Source organism: Oncorhynchus kisutch, linkage group LG20, assembly GCF_002021735.2.
Source record: "Oncorhynchus kisutch isolate 150728-3 linkage group LG20, Okis_V2, whole genome shotgun sequence".
Lineage (NCBI taxonomy): Eukaryota > Metazoa > Chordata > Actinopteri > Salmoniformes > Salmonidae > Oncorhynchus > Oncorhynchus kisutch.
The window spans coordinates 20,210,717-20,226,158 of NC_034193.2; the positions used below are offsets into that span (position 1 = coordinate 20,210,717).

Sequence of the window (15,442 nt, forward strand, 5' to 3'; positions counted from 1 at the left end):
ACAACTCAAGCCGACTTGGTTTCCGCCCAACCCTGGCACAGTGGGCTACTGAAACTGTGTGTGTGTGTGTGTGTGTGTGTGTGTGTGTGTGTGTGTGTGTGTGTGTGTGTGTGTGTGTGTGGCAGTAGTGTAGGCAGACCGCCTCTCCAAACTAATTACTTCAGACCCAGTTCCCCTCGGTATGACACGTCTGCGCCCCATGTAGCCCTCTGCTCCGACAGGCCCTGTGCATCACCCTCTGCCTACCACCTACAACACGATTTGCTTCAATTCACGCATCAAACCTAATCTCATAAACAGCTTCTTCCTATAGGACAACTGCTATTATTAAGTTCTGCTTTTCAAAGGGTCACCTACACCTGACCAGTGTCTGTTTTCCATTGTGTGTACGCACGCGCGTGTGCATGTGTTTTTTTTTTTGTTTAACTATCCTTGTGGGTACCAGACCTCACAAGGGTAATAAAACAAGGGAAATTCAGACCAGTGGGGACATTTTGCCAGTCCCCATGAGGAAAAATGCTATTTTAGGCTTAGGGGTTAGATTTAGGGATTTGTGTGTGTGTTCGAGTGTGTGTGTGTATACACACACACACTATTCTATTTCAGCAGGAGGCTAATCAGGCAAGATCAATGAGTAGTGCTGAGCGATTAGTGCTTTTTGAGGTCAGTTCGGTTTACGTTTGATTATTAGAGTTTTTTTCCGGGTTTCTATTATAATTTTTTTAAACAATGCATTATGCGAGAATAAAACAATTAATAAAAGTCCCAAGATGGTAGTGACTGCCCATTACTGCTTATCACTTATTATAAACTGGGTGGTTCGAGCCCTGAATGCTGAAAATCGTGATATCAGACCGTATACCAGGTATGACAAAACATTCATTTTGACTGCTCTAATTACATTAGTAACCATTTAATACTGTATGGCCAATATACCACACCTCATCGGGCCTTATTGCTTAATTAACCACCATTCACAAACCAAGCCATGAGGTCTAAGGAATCATCAGTAGAACTCCGAGACAGGATTGTGTCGAGGCACAGATCTGGGAAAGGATACCAAAAAAATTTATGCAGCATTGAAGGTCCCCAAGAACACAGTGGCCTCCATCATTCCTAAATGGACGAAGTTTGGAACCACCAAGACTCGTCCTAGAGCTGACCGCCTGGTCAAACTGAGCAATCAGGGGAGAAGGGCCTTGGTCAGGGGGGTGACCAAGAACCCGATGGTCACTCTGACAGAGCCCCAGAGTTCTGGTCTGATGAATCCAAGATTGAACTCTTTGGCCTGAATGCCAAGCGTCACGTCTGAAGGAAACCTGGCACCATCCCTATGGTGGAGCATGGTGGTGGCAGCATGGTGGAGGCAGCATCATGCTGTTGGGATGTTTTTCAGCGGCAGGGACAGGGAGACTAGTCAGGATCGAGGGAAAGATGAACTGAGCAAAGTACAGAGAGATCCTTGATGAAAACCTGCTCCATTGCGCTCAGACTGGGTAAAAGGTTCACCTTCCAACAGGACAACAACCCTAAGCACACAGCCAAGACAACGCAGGAGGGACTTCGCGACAAGTCTCTGAATGTCCTTGAGTGGCCCAGTCAGAGTCCGGACTTGAACTGATCGAACATCTCTGGAGAGACCTGAAAATAGCTGTGCAGCGACGCTCCCCATCCAACCGGACAGAGCTTGAGAGGGTCTGCAGAGAAGAATGCGAGAAACTCCCTAAATACAGGTGTGACAAGCTTATAGCATCATACCCAAAAAGACTTGAGGCTGTAATCACTGCCAAAGGTGGTTCAACAAAGTACTGAGCAAAGTACTGAAATGTAATATGTTTTTTATTTTAAATACATTTGCAAAAAAAATTTCAAACCTGTTTTTGCTTTGTCATTATGGAGAATTGTGTGTCGATTGATGAGGGGAAAAAACAATTTCACCCTTTTTAGAATAACGCTGTAACGTAACAAAATGTGGGAAAAGTCAAGGGGGTTGAATACTTTCTGAATGCACTGTACATCGCATAGTTTGGTCTTGATCTGATTTCTCTATAGAGAAACTACACAATGTGTGCGTTGAGCCACCCCCCACAAAGAAAGATGAACAAAATGGAATTTAAATAATTGAACCGAAGTCGGCTGGTTAGTTGAATGAAAACCAAAATGTTGGTTAATTGCTCAGCACTAGCAATGAGAAAGTATATTTAAAAATAACCAAACAACCCCGGTTACGTAAGCCTAGGTAATACCTTCACGGCACCGCAAGAAACTTTAGCCAGGGGAAAAGGAGTGAGAGTAATACAGTACATGAGGGCCATCCCACACCAGCTGTGAATGTCATGACACAAACTACCACCGCCCAATCACAAAGCACTCAGGAAGAACATGACATTTATACCATGTCACACTTTAAACCAATGGTTTTTTGCCGCTGAAACAATGTGATGTTGGTTGTTGTTTTTTATTTTATACACGTTTATTTCATTTGATCCCTTAGGTCTCGAGTGGGGTGGGATTAGGATGTGGGAAGGGGGGGGGGGGGGGGGGGGGGTGTAACTTCATCTTGTATTCATGTTAGCTGACAATTATTATTACAAAATAAAATACATTTGATCACAAAAAAAATACTATTTTGTTTTTCAACCTCAACAGTTTGTATTCATCCGAATTTACAGTAACCAGAACATACATTCTAAAAAATCCCCAGACAGGGTATTAAGTAGTGTAAAAACTCATTGACTGAAATCTGCAGACCTCATTCCTTTGATTTTGGAAATATAGAAGAAAGGCTTGGGCCAAAAGAAGAACAAAAAAAACTGTCCACTACAAACAGCCCCTGGGTCCTAGCTTTCTAGGTCTTTCTGTAATAATATCTGCAATATCAGCAAAACTGTACTGCACTGACCATCACTAAAATTGTATTTTACTATCCATTTAATCAAATTCAATCACTACAGATTATAAGACTGGTGACAAATCGACAGTCAGTGCAAAAATGCAATAAGGTAGCAAATTCCACTAGTCGCCTAGTCTGACGTCTTATCGGGAATGTTTACCAAACTGTAAATCTAATTTCCAGCTCCAGCCCAGCAGTTCCTGGGCCACTTGTCAATGTGCTTACATGGATGCCGGGTTAAAGTCGAGCCTGAGAAGAGGGAGAGAAAGCATTGGAGAAAGATGGAGGGTAATGAGGTTACAGTGGTGGTGGAGCACAGATTGTGTACGGTCAGGAGAAATTGGGGTTCGTATACTGTGTGTCTGTCTGTGACACGCAGGGAGATGACTTGGAGCCAAAAGGTTGAGGGTGCAAGAGCTCCTTACAACATGAGGCAGAGATGCACTGCGTCGGGGTACACTATACAACCCAGACATTTCAGATGGACTTTTTTTGTTCAAGACCATTAGTTAATCCTAACCACATCGTGACCTGACCAGGAAAAACTCCTGCCTCCTGAAGATGATACATGACAGTCAGCCTTTAATGAAAAAAAATCTTATCTGGATCTTATACCAACATTTGGTCTCAAAATACCATCATTAACCTTTCCCAGGGAGTGAGAACCCTCATTAACCGGCCCCCTTGACTGTCCCGTCACAGTGCCCTTCAGAAAGCTGTGTGGCCCAGCTGTTCACTTAGCTTAATGCTGAGAACATCACTAAAGCCTGAGGGTAAAACGGTGGCCCGCCTCGGTCTGTGTCATCAGGCATTGAAAAGGGATCCATTGTAAAGGAGGAAGTAGTACTGTTGACAGATCTTTTACAGACACATACAGATAAAAGTAGGTAGGCGGTAGGCACACACAGAACCTTTTACTAGCCTTTAGGTTAAGGGCCGAGCCTCCTTGAAGTGCTCGTCTTTTCAGTCTGATAAAGTCCTCAGAGCTCAGTTCAGACCTCCCTTTACTCGTAGACGATTGAGGAATGTCAGACTTCTCCCAACCCAAATATACAAAGAACATGAAGTTTCCTCCATGGTATTGTTGTTGTTTCAAACTGTTTAACATATTGTGGTGAGGAAGAGTGGGAAGGAAACTATGCAACATCACTAATTACAATGAGAAACAGGAGGTTGATGCAGCAGTGGGACAGAAACAAACTAGCCAACTCACAGATCCTGAAGACAGGGGAAATTACTTGTGTAAGCACTTTACAAGATGGTCCCTTTGAAATTAACTACAGCAAACCTTGAAATAAAAAATTTTGCAATATATTCACCTTCCCTGTTATACAAACAGACAATACTGGCAAGTCTAGAGGGACTTGACCTTCAGTTTCAATGTCTTTCGAGGGAAAAACCGAAGTATCCCTTACACAAGCAGGTCATCCACTGAACAGGAAACTGGACACGGCCCAGGTTAAAATAAACAACACAAACCCTCTTCCTCATATTTCCCAAGCATCTTTCAGGCCCACAAGGGGAATTTCTCCATGACACAGCAAAATGCTCACAGACAAACACTGCTTTCAGTTATTGACAATGCCCTCTACCTCACCCTTTGTTCTGGTCCCTATTCCAAGCAAGTGAAATGGTCAAACATACATACAGTACAGTATTGCAGGTTACCCAAATGAACTTGATCACAGTACAATTTTTTTTTACAGTAGTTCTCTCAGATCCAGTCTCAAATTCTCTTGGGTCCTTGAGCCCAGATGAGTTATTATATTTTTAGCATCATTAATTACAAGACATGCAGCCTCTTTTGCGTGATGATTGCCTCAGTGAAGCACATCTAAAGCCTGCTCCCTGGTGTTTCATGATGATTGCCTCAGTGAAGCACATCTAAAGCCTGCTCCCTGGTGTTTCATGATGATTGCCTCAGTGAAGCACATCTAAAGCCTGCTCCCTGGTGTTTCATGATGATTTCCTCAGTGAAGCACATCTAAAGCCTGCTCCCTGGTGTTTCATGATGATTGCCTCAGTGAAGCACATCTAAAGCCTTCTCCCTGGTGTTTCATAGATACAAAGCAGAACATATACTGCTAAACCATAAAACAAACGCACCAACAGGATCCACATTTTGTTACGTTACAGCCTTATTCTAAAATGTATTAAATTATTTTTTCCCCATCATTAATCTAGCAGAAACCTCATGACAAAGCAAAAACTTTTTAGCAAATGTATTGAAAATAAAAATAAAACTGAAATATCACATTTACATAAGTATACAGACCCTTTCCTCAGTACTTTGTTGAAGCACCTTTAGCAGCATTTACAGCCTCGAGTCTTCTTGGGTATGACGCTACAAGCTTGGCACACCTGTATTTGGAGGGTTTCTCCCATTCCTCTCTGCAGATCCTCTCAAGCTGTCAGGTTGGATGGGGAGCATCGCCGCACAGCTATTTTCAGGTCTCTCCAGAGATGTTCGATCGATCGGGTTCAAGTCCGGGCTCAGGCTAGGCCACTCAAGGACATTGAGAGACTTGTCCCGAAGCCACTCCTGCTTTGTCTTGGCTGTGTGCTTAGGGTCGTTGTCCTGTTGAAAGGTGAACCTTCCTCAGGTTGAGGTCCTGAGCGTGTTTTCATCAAGGATGTCTCTGTACTTTACTCCGTTCATCTTTCCCTCGATCCTGACTAGTCTCCCAGTCCCTGCAACTGAAAAACATGCACACAGCATAATGCTGCCACCACGCTTCACCGTAGGGATGATGCCAGGTCTCCTCCAGACGTGACGCTTGGCATTCAGGCCAAGGAGTTCAATCTTGGTTTGATCAGGCCAGAGAATCTTGTTTCTCATGGTCTGAGAGTCCATTATGTGCCTTGGTGGTTCCAAACTTCTTCCATTTAAGAATGATAGAGGCCACTGCGTTCTTGGGGACCTTCAATGCTGCAGAAATTGTTTGGTACCCTTCCCCAGATCTTGCCTCTACACAATCCTGTCTCGGAGCTCTACGGACAATTCCTTCGACATCATGGCTTATGGCTTAGTTTCTGCTCTGACATGCACTGTCAACTGTGAGACCTTAAATAGACAGTTATGTGCCTTTCCAAATCATGTTCAATCAAATTAATTTACCACAGGTGGACTCCAATCAAGTTGTAGAAATAGCTGAAGGATGATCAATGGAAACAGGATGCACCTGAGCTCAATTTTGAATCTCATAGCAAAGGGTCTGAATACTTATGTAAATATGGTGATTTTTAAAAATGTAATCTAAAAACCTGTTTTTGCTTTGTGTGTAGATTGATGAGGTGGAAAACATGTTTTGTAATAGGGGTTGTGGTATCCACATACAGTGGGGCAAAAAAGTATTTAGTCAGCCACCAATTGTGCAAGTTCTCCCACTTAAAAAGATGAGGCCTGTAATTTTCATCATAGGTACACTTCAACTATGACAGACAAAATGAGAAGGAAAAAAAATCCAGAAAATCACATTGTAGGATTTTTTATGAATTTATTTGCAAATTATGGTGGAAAATAAGTATTTGATTACCTACAAACAAGCAAGATTTCTGGCTCTCACAGACCTGTAACTTCTTTAAGAGGCTCCTCTGTCCTCCACTCGTTACCTGTATTAATGGCACCTGTTTGAACTTGTTATCAGTATAAAAGACACCTGTCCACAACCTCAAACAGTCACACTCCAAACTCCACTATGGTCAAGACCAAAGAGCTGTCAAAGGACACCAGAAACAAAATTGTAGACCTGCACCAGGCTGGGAAGACTGAATCTGCAATAGGTAAGCAGCTTGGTTTGAAGAAATCAACTGTGGGAGCAATTATTAGGAAATGGAAGACATACAAGACCACTGATAATCTCCCTCGATCTGGGGCTCCACGCAAGATCTCACCCAGTGGGGTCAAAATGATCACAAGAACGGTGAGCAAAAATCCCAGAACCACACAGGGGGACCTAGTGAATGACCTGCAGAGAGCTGGGACCAAAGTAACTAAGCCTACCATCAGTAACACACTACGCCACCAGGGACTCAAAATCCTGCATTGCCAGATGTGTCCCCCTGCTTAAGACATGTCCAGGCCCGTCTGAAGTTTGCTAGATGAAACCAAAATATAACTTTTTGGTAAAAACTCAACTCGTCGTGTTTGGAGGACAAAGAATGCTGAGTTGCATCCAAAGAACACCATACCTACTGTGAAGCATGGGGGTGGAAACATCATGCTTTGGGGCTGTTTTTCTGCAAAGGGACCAGGACGACTGATCCGTGTAAAGGAAGGAATGAATGGGGTCAAAATCGTGAGATTTTGAGTGAAAACCTCCTTCCATCAGCAAGGGCATTGAAGATGGAACGTGGCTGGGTCTTTCAGCATGACAATGATCCCAAACACACCGCCCGGGCAATGAAGGAGTGGCTTCGTAAGAAGCATTTCAAGGTCCTGAGTGGCCTAGCCAGTCTCCAGATCTCAACCCCATAGAAAATCTTTGGAGGGAGTTGAAAGTCCGTGTTGCCCAGCAACAGCCCCAAAACATCACTGCTCTAGAGGAGATCTGCATGGAGGAATGGGCCAAAATACAAGCAACAGTGTGTGAAAACCTTGTGAAGACTTGCAGAAAACATTTGACCTCTGTCATTGCCAACAAAGGGTGTATAACAAAGTATTGAGATAAACTTTTGTTATTGACCAAATACTTATTTTCCACCATAATTTGCAAATAAATACATTTAAAATCCTACAATGTGATTTTCTGGATTTATTTTTCTCATTTTGTCTGTCATAGTTGAAGTGTACCTATGATGAAAATTACAGGCCTCTCATCTTTTTAAGTGGGAGAACTTGCACAATTGGTGGCTGACTAAATACTTTTTTGCCCCACTGTACACTAGTGGCGGTCAAGATGAGGGAGGACACTTTATGAGCATGGCCTTATTTCTATTACAACATATTGGATGACTGTCATTCATATTCCATTCACCCACCTCAATGTAACATTGATTGGTTTAGGCTACGACACGATACTGAAATTTTCCCTATACCCATAATGATAATGCTACAACAGGAAGAGAGAAACATTTGTGTAATCCAGACCATGACAAATCGAATACCACTTGGCACACTCTTGCCTGCATGTAGCTGATCTGGGCTGTTATCATTAATAAAACAGTTGCAAATGAGAGTTTCTATTAGAAAATTCAGGTACGTTTAACCAAGTTTCGTTCCGTTTGCTTTCGTTCTAGGAACATTGTATAACAGAGTCGATGGAATGAATACACCCTTGATCAGCACAAACACAGTTCACTTTCATAGCAGCCACATACAACCACCATGATGATTTGCTCGTTGTATAATTCCTTCATGCATCTATGTGCTCTCCTCCTCTCACCTTTTCCTTTCGCTTGTGGACTTCAGTGCGCAGTACAACAGCTGTCTGTGACTAGGCGAAAAAACCTTTCCAAGCCAAACCTTCACACCATAACCACTGACTGATACACATAGCTTACATCGTTGTCACCTAACGATATAGTCAACATAGCCATCTAGTAGAACTAACACATTAATAAACCTGCTACAATGATGCAGTACCGTGTATAGCAAGCAGTTACACCAGCGGGCCCAGTGGCAATAAATTAATAATACCCAAAAAACATACATTGACTTAGAAGAGTTCCAGTTTTGGATATCCATAGCCAGCTAGCTAACATAGCATTCCTCGGTCTTTGAGCCGGGTATTTGAGTAGGTTCAACTACTCGCTATCTAGGTAAGTGAGAAGATTTTTTTTTTTTACAAAATCTCTCAGCGCATTTTATTCACTGCAGTGCTAGTTAGCTGTAGCTTATGCTTTTAGTACTAGATTCATTCTCTGATCCTTTTATTGGGTCCACAACATGTCAGTTCACACTGCAAGAGCGCTGATAGCTTGGAGGATGTCCTCCAAAAGTTGTCATAATTACTGTGTAATTCTATGGAAGGTGGTGAGAACCATTAGCCTCCTAAGTTTTGTTTTGATGTCAATGTACCCAGAGGATAGAAACTAGCTGTTCTTCGGCTACACCAGGGGTGGGCAATTCCAGTCCTCGGGGGCCTGATTGGTGTCACACTTTTTCTCCATCCCTAGCAAACACAGCTGATTAATCCAATTTCATTCTAAACTGAAATCACGATTAGGTGATTATTGGAGTCAGGTGTGTTAGCTGGGGCTGGGGAAAGACTGATACCAATCAAGCCCCTGAGGACTGGAATTGCCCACCCCTGGCTACACCATGGTTCTATCCCAGAGTGCTGTTGAGGCTACTGTAGAACAGTAGTACGTTTTAATCAATTATTTGATGACAATAATGTTTCTGAAATTCACTGAGGATGGTCCTCCCCTTCCTCCTCTGAAGAACCTCCACTGACAGACACACACACACACACACAGAGCAGAGTCTTATCCACATACACAGACTGATGATTGGTTGTAAGACATGTATAATAAGATTGTGAGAGCTGTACTATTAGATTTTAGTGCAGCCTTTGATATTATTGACCATAATGTTGTTTAGAAAACTTGTGTTATGGCTTTTCAACCTCTGCAATATCGTGGATTCAAATGAATCAATGTAATCAAACTCAGTGTTTTCATTAATGGAACCTTAACTAATGTTAAACATGTAAAGTGTGGTGTACTGCAGGGCAGCTCTCTAGGCCCTCTACTCTTTTCTAATTTTACCAATGACCTGCCACGGGCATTAAACAAAGCATGTGTGTCCATGTATGCTGATGATTTAACCATATACACATCAGCAACCACAGCTAATGAAGTCACTGAAACCCTTAACAAAGAGTTGCCGTCTGTTTTGGAATGGTTGGCCAGTAATAAACTGTTCCTGAACATCTCTGAAACTAAGAGCATTGTATTTGGTACAAATCATTCCCTATGTTCTAGAACTCAGCTGCATCTGGTAATGAATGGTGTGGCTGTTGAAGAAAATGAGGAGACTTTGACACCATACTCCACAAAGCAAGTCCTGCAGGCTCTAATTTTTATCTTATCTTGATTATTGTCCAGTCATATGGTCAAGTTCTGCAAAGAAAGACCTAGTTAAGCTGCAGCTGGCCCAGAACAGAGTGGCACGTCTTGCTCTTCATTGTAATCACAGGGCTAATATTAACACTATGCATACCAGTCTCTCTTGGCTAAGAGCTGCGTCATTTCTTGTTTTTTATAAGAAACATTAAATGGGTTGGAAATTCCAAATTGTTTGCATAGTCAACATACACACAGCAATGACACACACACACTTCCTCCACCAGACAGGCCACCAGGGTCTTTTCAGAGTCCCCAGGTCCAGAACAAATTCAAGGAAATGTACAGTATTATACAGAGCCATGAGTGCATGGAACTCCCTTCCACTTTATATAGGGCAAGTGAACAGCAAACCTGGTTTCAAAAAACAAATAAAGCAACACCTCACGGCGCAACGCCTCTCCCCCATGTGACCTACTTGTGTGTATGTACTGACATGTATGTGTAACTGATAGATACACACACGTTAATGTTTTTAAATGTGTGTAAATGGTCATCTTTTGTCTGTAATGTCTTTTCGTTATGTGTCAGACCCCAGTAAGACTAGCTGTTGCCATTGGCGGCATCTAATGGGGATCCTAATAAATCAAATAGAACAGTTTTGTTTAACGGAGAGCCAGGTCTGACACACGACAACAAAAGAGTACCCAAAACCCCTGTATGGATGAATTACAAAGGAATTGTACTCCGTTCAGATCCAAGATAAGATAAAGATGGTTAACTTCTTTTTTTCCCCACAAGTGGCTATACAGGCAACATGGGATCAGGATGTTGCATAGTCTAAAACTCACCCAACCAGTAAAGTCTGATAAACGCTAATATAAGTCTTAAATAGTGAAAAACAAAAGGACCAAAATAAATAGGCTATTAATCTACCTTTAAGGTAGGTCTATCGCAGGTTCTATCCTACCTGTCAACACCACCCCTGTGCCACACAAGCATCCCAAACAACTTGACTGACAACATTATGCATCCCTGTCCAGAGACAGTTATTGACTGTGAACCTTTCATTATTAACTTATCTGCATAAGGATATTATGTGACCCTGCTAGTTCTCTATGAACATTTGAACATCGAATAACAATCTGGCCTTAATGAGCATGTACTCTTATAATCTCCACTCCACCTGGCACAGCCAGATTAGGACTGGCCACCACATGCAGGACTGGGCAACTCCAGTCCTCAAGGGCCTGATTAGTGTCACACTTTCACTTCATCCCTAGCAAACACAGCTGATTAATCAAATTGCATTCAAAACTGAAGATCATGATTAGGTGATTATTGTAGTCAGGTGTGTAAGCTGGTGCAAATCTGTGACACCAATCAGGCCCTCAAGGACTGGAATTACCAACCCCTGAATAGAGCCTGGTTTTTCCAGAGTTTTTCCTAGCCACCATGCTTCTACATCTGCATTTGTTTTGCTCTTTAGGGTTTGTAGGCCCAGTTTCTGTATAAGCACTTTGTGACAACTTTTGATGTAAAAAAAAAGGGCTTTATAAATACATTTGATTGATAAAGGCAAAAGGTCAGTCAAACCTGCCATGATGAAAATGACATGCATGAAAGTATACATAGGTATGTTTATCAGAGAAGCCAAGTTCTTTTTTTTTTAAAGAAGCAATGTATAAAATTGACAGCCTACACCTGCGTCAAAAGAAATAAAAATGAGTTAGACTGAGCCTACACTGCTGCCTTTCAACGTTTCGACTAATCCCATATGGGACTGTCTTTTGTGAACAAAAACTACGATAAACGTACATTATTACACAACATATTTGGTGTGTTATAACCAAGTCACTCTTGATCGTTATTTTCACAAGCTCGAGAAAGAAGAGCAACGCTGGCTGCAGCATTGTACCAGTTATTAAAATTTAAAAAACTTACCGTGAAAAGCCTCGATGCACAGCTCAGGAGGAGGTTGTCAGTAAAGTAAATTCTTTATAAACTGTTTGGCGCAGGTGTTCTAATTTTTTATCTATAATTTGTAGCCGAAAACGATTTTTCGAGCGTAGAATTTCCGTGTCTCCCTCCTTGTGTATAGCGATGGCGCGTGTTTTTGATGTGAGCGCTCCAGCACACTGTTCAGGTCAGATGCTTGTAGAAAAATTCCCGTTCCGTCTCCGTCTGACTCTGAGCCCAGCCCCCAATTGGCTGCCAACCATAGCTTCACCACCACTGGCTGAAGTAATGTGATGACCAGTGAACTGAAGAATGGGTCTCTTGTCTACGACTGCTGTTTTTTAGATGCTGAATGTGCAGTGAAACACAGACAAGTGGAAATTTATATGATTTCCTGACAATAACAACAGTCTCTCAGAACCATCGACAGTGACCTTCAATATAAGATATTACACTTCTAGGCACGTCACTCTAACTTCCATTGGCTACTATAAAACACAAGTAAATTAACAGGTGACGTCATTATAAAATCCAAATGGTTTGTCCTGAAGAGAAGTGACCCATTTTCCCTACCTGTTCTAGCACAACCGGTTCCCGTCTATTCTAAATATGTAAAACCAAACGGGGTAAACTAAGCCTACACTGCAAAGTGGGTTCAACGAGTTAGCCAGCTAACTTTGAAAAGCAACCAGAAAAAATGTTAAACAATGTTAAAAAAGCGAAACTCTGATACCGGTATGTGTGTAAATCATCCTTAATCCTGCTTTGTAATATACCCCTCTGGTCATACCTGACAACTCCCTCTTCACATTGACAATCCTTTATTCACTAAAATGAAACAAGGCCACAATATACTGTAGTAGTTGAATTCAATGCTAGCAATGTTATTTTTCTTCAACAGGCAGAAGTTTTTATTCTTGAACATGGCATGACCCCTTACCGGGTCCAAATTACAGTATCCTATCACGCCCCATGTATACACATACATTAATCATTTTGTGTATGGTTCGGTAAAGAAACTAAATGGAAAAAGTGGTAAGCAAGTTCGGTCCAAAAAACGTATTTTCACCAAGTCAAATGAATTTATTGTGTTAGAGGTTTCATGATGCGGGTATTTAAACCAAAGTAAATAATTTCAAGATTGTTCTATACATCAGTTGGGGTCTCTATAAGCTTCAATATGAGGTCCTAAACCTAGCATGAAAGTGCATCCTTGTAGCTGTGTGGGCTAATATAGTTAACATTTTTGCCTTGGGGTAAATTGGGGTAAATTGAGCCAATGGCCACGGGGTAAATTGAGCAAATTGAAACGTTTTCTTCCCAGTCGTAATGTAAGGCATTATCACCGGAATGTGAGGTAATAATAGAGCCTGGCCTATGTTAAAAAAGTACAAAGTGTTTGTTAGGTGTTAAGTCTGTGTTAAAATATGCTTACAATTATTTTGAAAAATCAATTGTGATTGTGTTGAATTGTGTTTAGGAAATAAAGATAGACATGGTTTTAAAAAAGTAGTGGCAATATTTCATTCAGTACTGAATTTTACCCCAAACCCGGGGTAAATTGTGCCAAGAGACCACTTTTTTTCAAAAGTGACAAGCTATTTTTCAAAACTGTAGACTTTACATGAATTCAGATTATTTCCAGGGATACACAACATCTTTAAATATATGTAGATATTGTTAGAAATAATGCTATATTCCAATTGATGGAGTGATGCTGAATGTAAAAAAAGGTCTCAGTTTACCCCACTCTCCCCTACAAATCAATGTAAGAAAAGGTCTCAGTTTACCCCACTCTCCCCTACAAATCAATGTAAGAAAAGGTCTCAGTTTACCCCACAGTTTACCCCATGATGTAAATCATCCTTAATCCTGCTTTGTAATATACCCCTCTGGTCATACCTGACAACTCCCTCTTCACATTGACAATCCTTTATTCACTAAAATGAAACAAGGCCACAATATACTGTAGTAGTTGAATTCAATGCTAGCAATGTTATTTTTCTTCAACAGGCAGAAGTTTTTATTCTTGAACTTGGCATGACCCCTTACCGGGTCCAAATTACAGTATCCTATCACGCCCCATGTATACACATACATTAATAATTTTGTGTATGGTTCGGTAAAGAAACTAAATGGAAAAAGTGGTAAGCAAGTTCGGTCCAAAAAACGTATTTTCACCAAGTCAAATGAATTTATTGTGTTAGAGGTTTCATGATGTGTGTATTTAAACCAAAGTAAATAATTTCAAGATTGTTCTATACATCAGTTGGGGTCTCTATAAGCTTCAATATGAGGTCCTAAACCTAGCATGAAAGTGCATCCTTGTAGCTGTGTGGGCTAATATAGTTAACATTTTTGCCTTGGGGTAAATTGGGGTAAATTGAGCCAATGGCCACGGGGTAAATTGAGCAAATTGAAACGTTTTCTTCCCAGTCGTAATGTAAGGCATTATCACCGGAATGTGAGGTAATAATAGAGCCTGGCCTATGTTAAAAAAGTACAAAGTGTTTGTTAGGTGTTAAGTCTGTGTTAAAATATGCTTACAATTATTTTGAAAAATCAATTGTGATTGTATTGAATTGTGTTTAGGAAATAAAGATAGACATGGTTTTAAAAAAGTAGTGGCAATATTTCATTCAGTACTGAAATTTACCCCAAACCCGGGGTAAATTGTGCCAAGAGACCACTTTTTTTCAAAAGTGACAAGCTATTTTTCAAAACTGTAGACTTTACATGAATTCAGATTATTTCCAGGGATACACAACATCTTTAAATATATGTAGATATTGTTAGAAATAATGCTATATTCCAATTGATGGAGTGATGCTGAATGTAAAAAAAGGTCTCAGTTTACCCCACTCTCCCCTACAAATCAATGTAAGAAAAGGTCTCAGTTTACCCCACTCTCCCCTACAAATCAATGTAAGAAAAGGTCCCAGTTTACCCCACTCTCCCCTACAAATCAATGTAAGAAAAGGTCTCAGTTTACCCCACTCTCCCCTACAAATCAATGTAAGAAAAGGTCCCAGTTTACCCCACTCTCCCCTACAAATCAATGTAAGAAAAGGTCCCAGTTTACCCCACTCTCCCCTACAAATCAATGTAAAAAAAAAAGGTCTCAGTTTACCCCACTCTCCCCTACAAATCAATGTAAGAAAAGGTCCCAGTTTACCCCACTCTCCCCTACAAATCAATGTAAGAAAAGGTCTCAGTTTACCCCACTCTCCCCTACAAATCAATGTAAGAAAAGGTCCCAGTTTACCCCACTCTCCCCTACAAATCAATGTAAGAAAAGGTCCCAGTTTACCCCACTCTCCCCTACAAATCAATGTAAAAAAAAAAGGTCTCAGTTTACCCCACTCTCCCCTACAAATCAATGTAAAAAAAAAAAGGTCCCAGTTTACCCCACTCTCCCCTACAAATCAATGTAAGAAAAGGTCTCAGTTTACCCCACTCTCCCCTACAAATCAATGTAAGAAAAGGTCTCAGTTTACCCCACTCTCCCCTACAAATCAATGTAAAAAAAAAAGGTCCCAGTTTACCCCACTCTCCCCTACAAATCAATGTAAGAAAAGGTCT

The 15,442-nt window shown here is 41.2% G+C and overlaps 1 protein-coding gene across 3 annotated transcripts in view; it reads right to left on the minus strand.

Moving 5' to 3' along the window:
• LOC109865848 (leucine zipper putative tumor suppressor 2 homolog) overlaps positions 1-12,214 on the minus strand; it is a 47,082-nt gene extending 34,868 nt beyond the window's left edge. For 2 of the 3 annotated variants that reach the window (XM_020454316.2, XM_020454317.2), the window contains exon 1: positions 11,846-12,213. The gene's annotated coding sequence lies outside the window, so the exon portion shown is untranslated. Of the gene's footprint in view, positions 1-11,845 lie in introns of all 3 variants that reach the window. The other variant, XM_020454320.2, reaches the window with a different exon arrangement.
• Between the last annotated feature and the right edge of the window lie 3,228 nt (positions 12,215-15,442).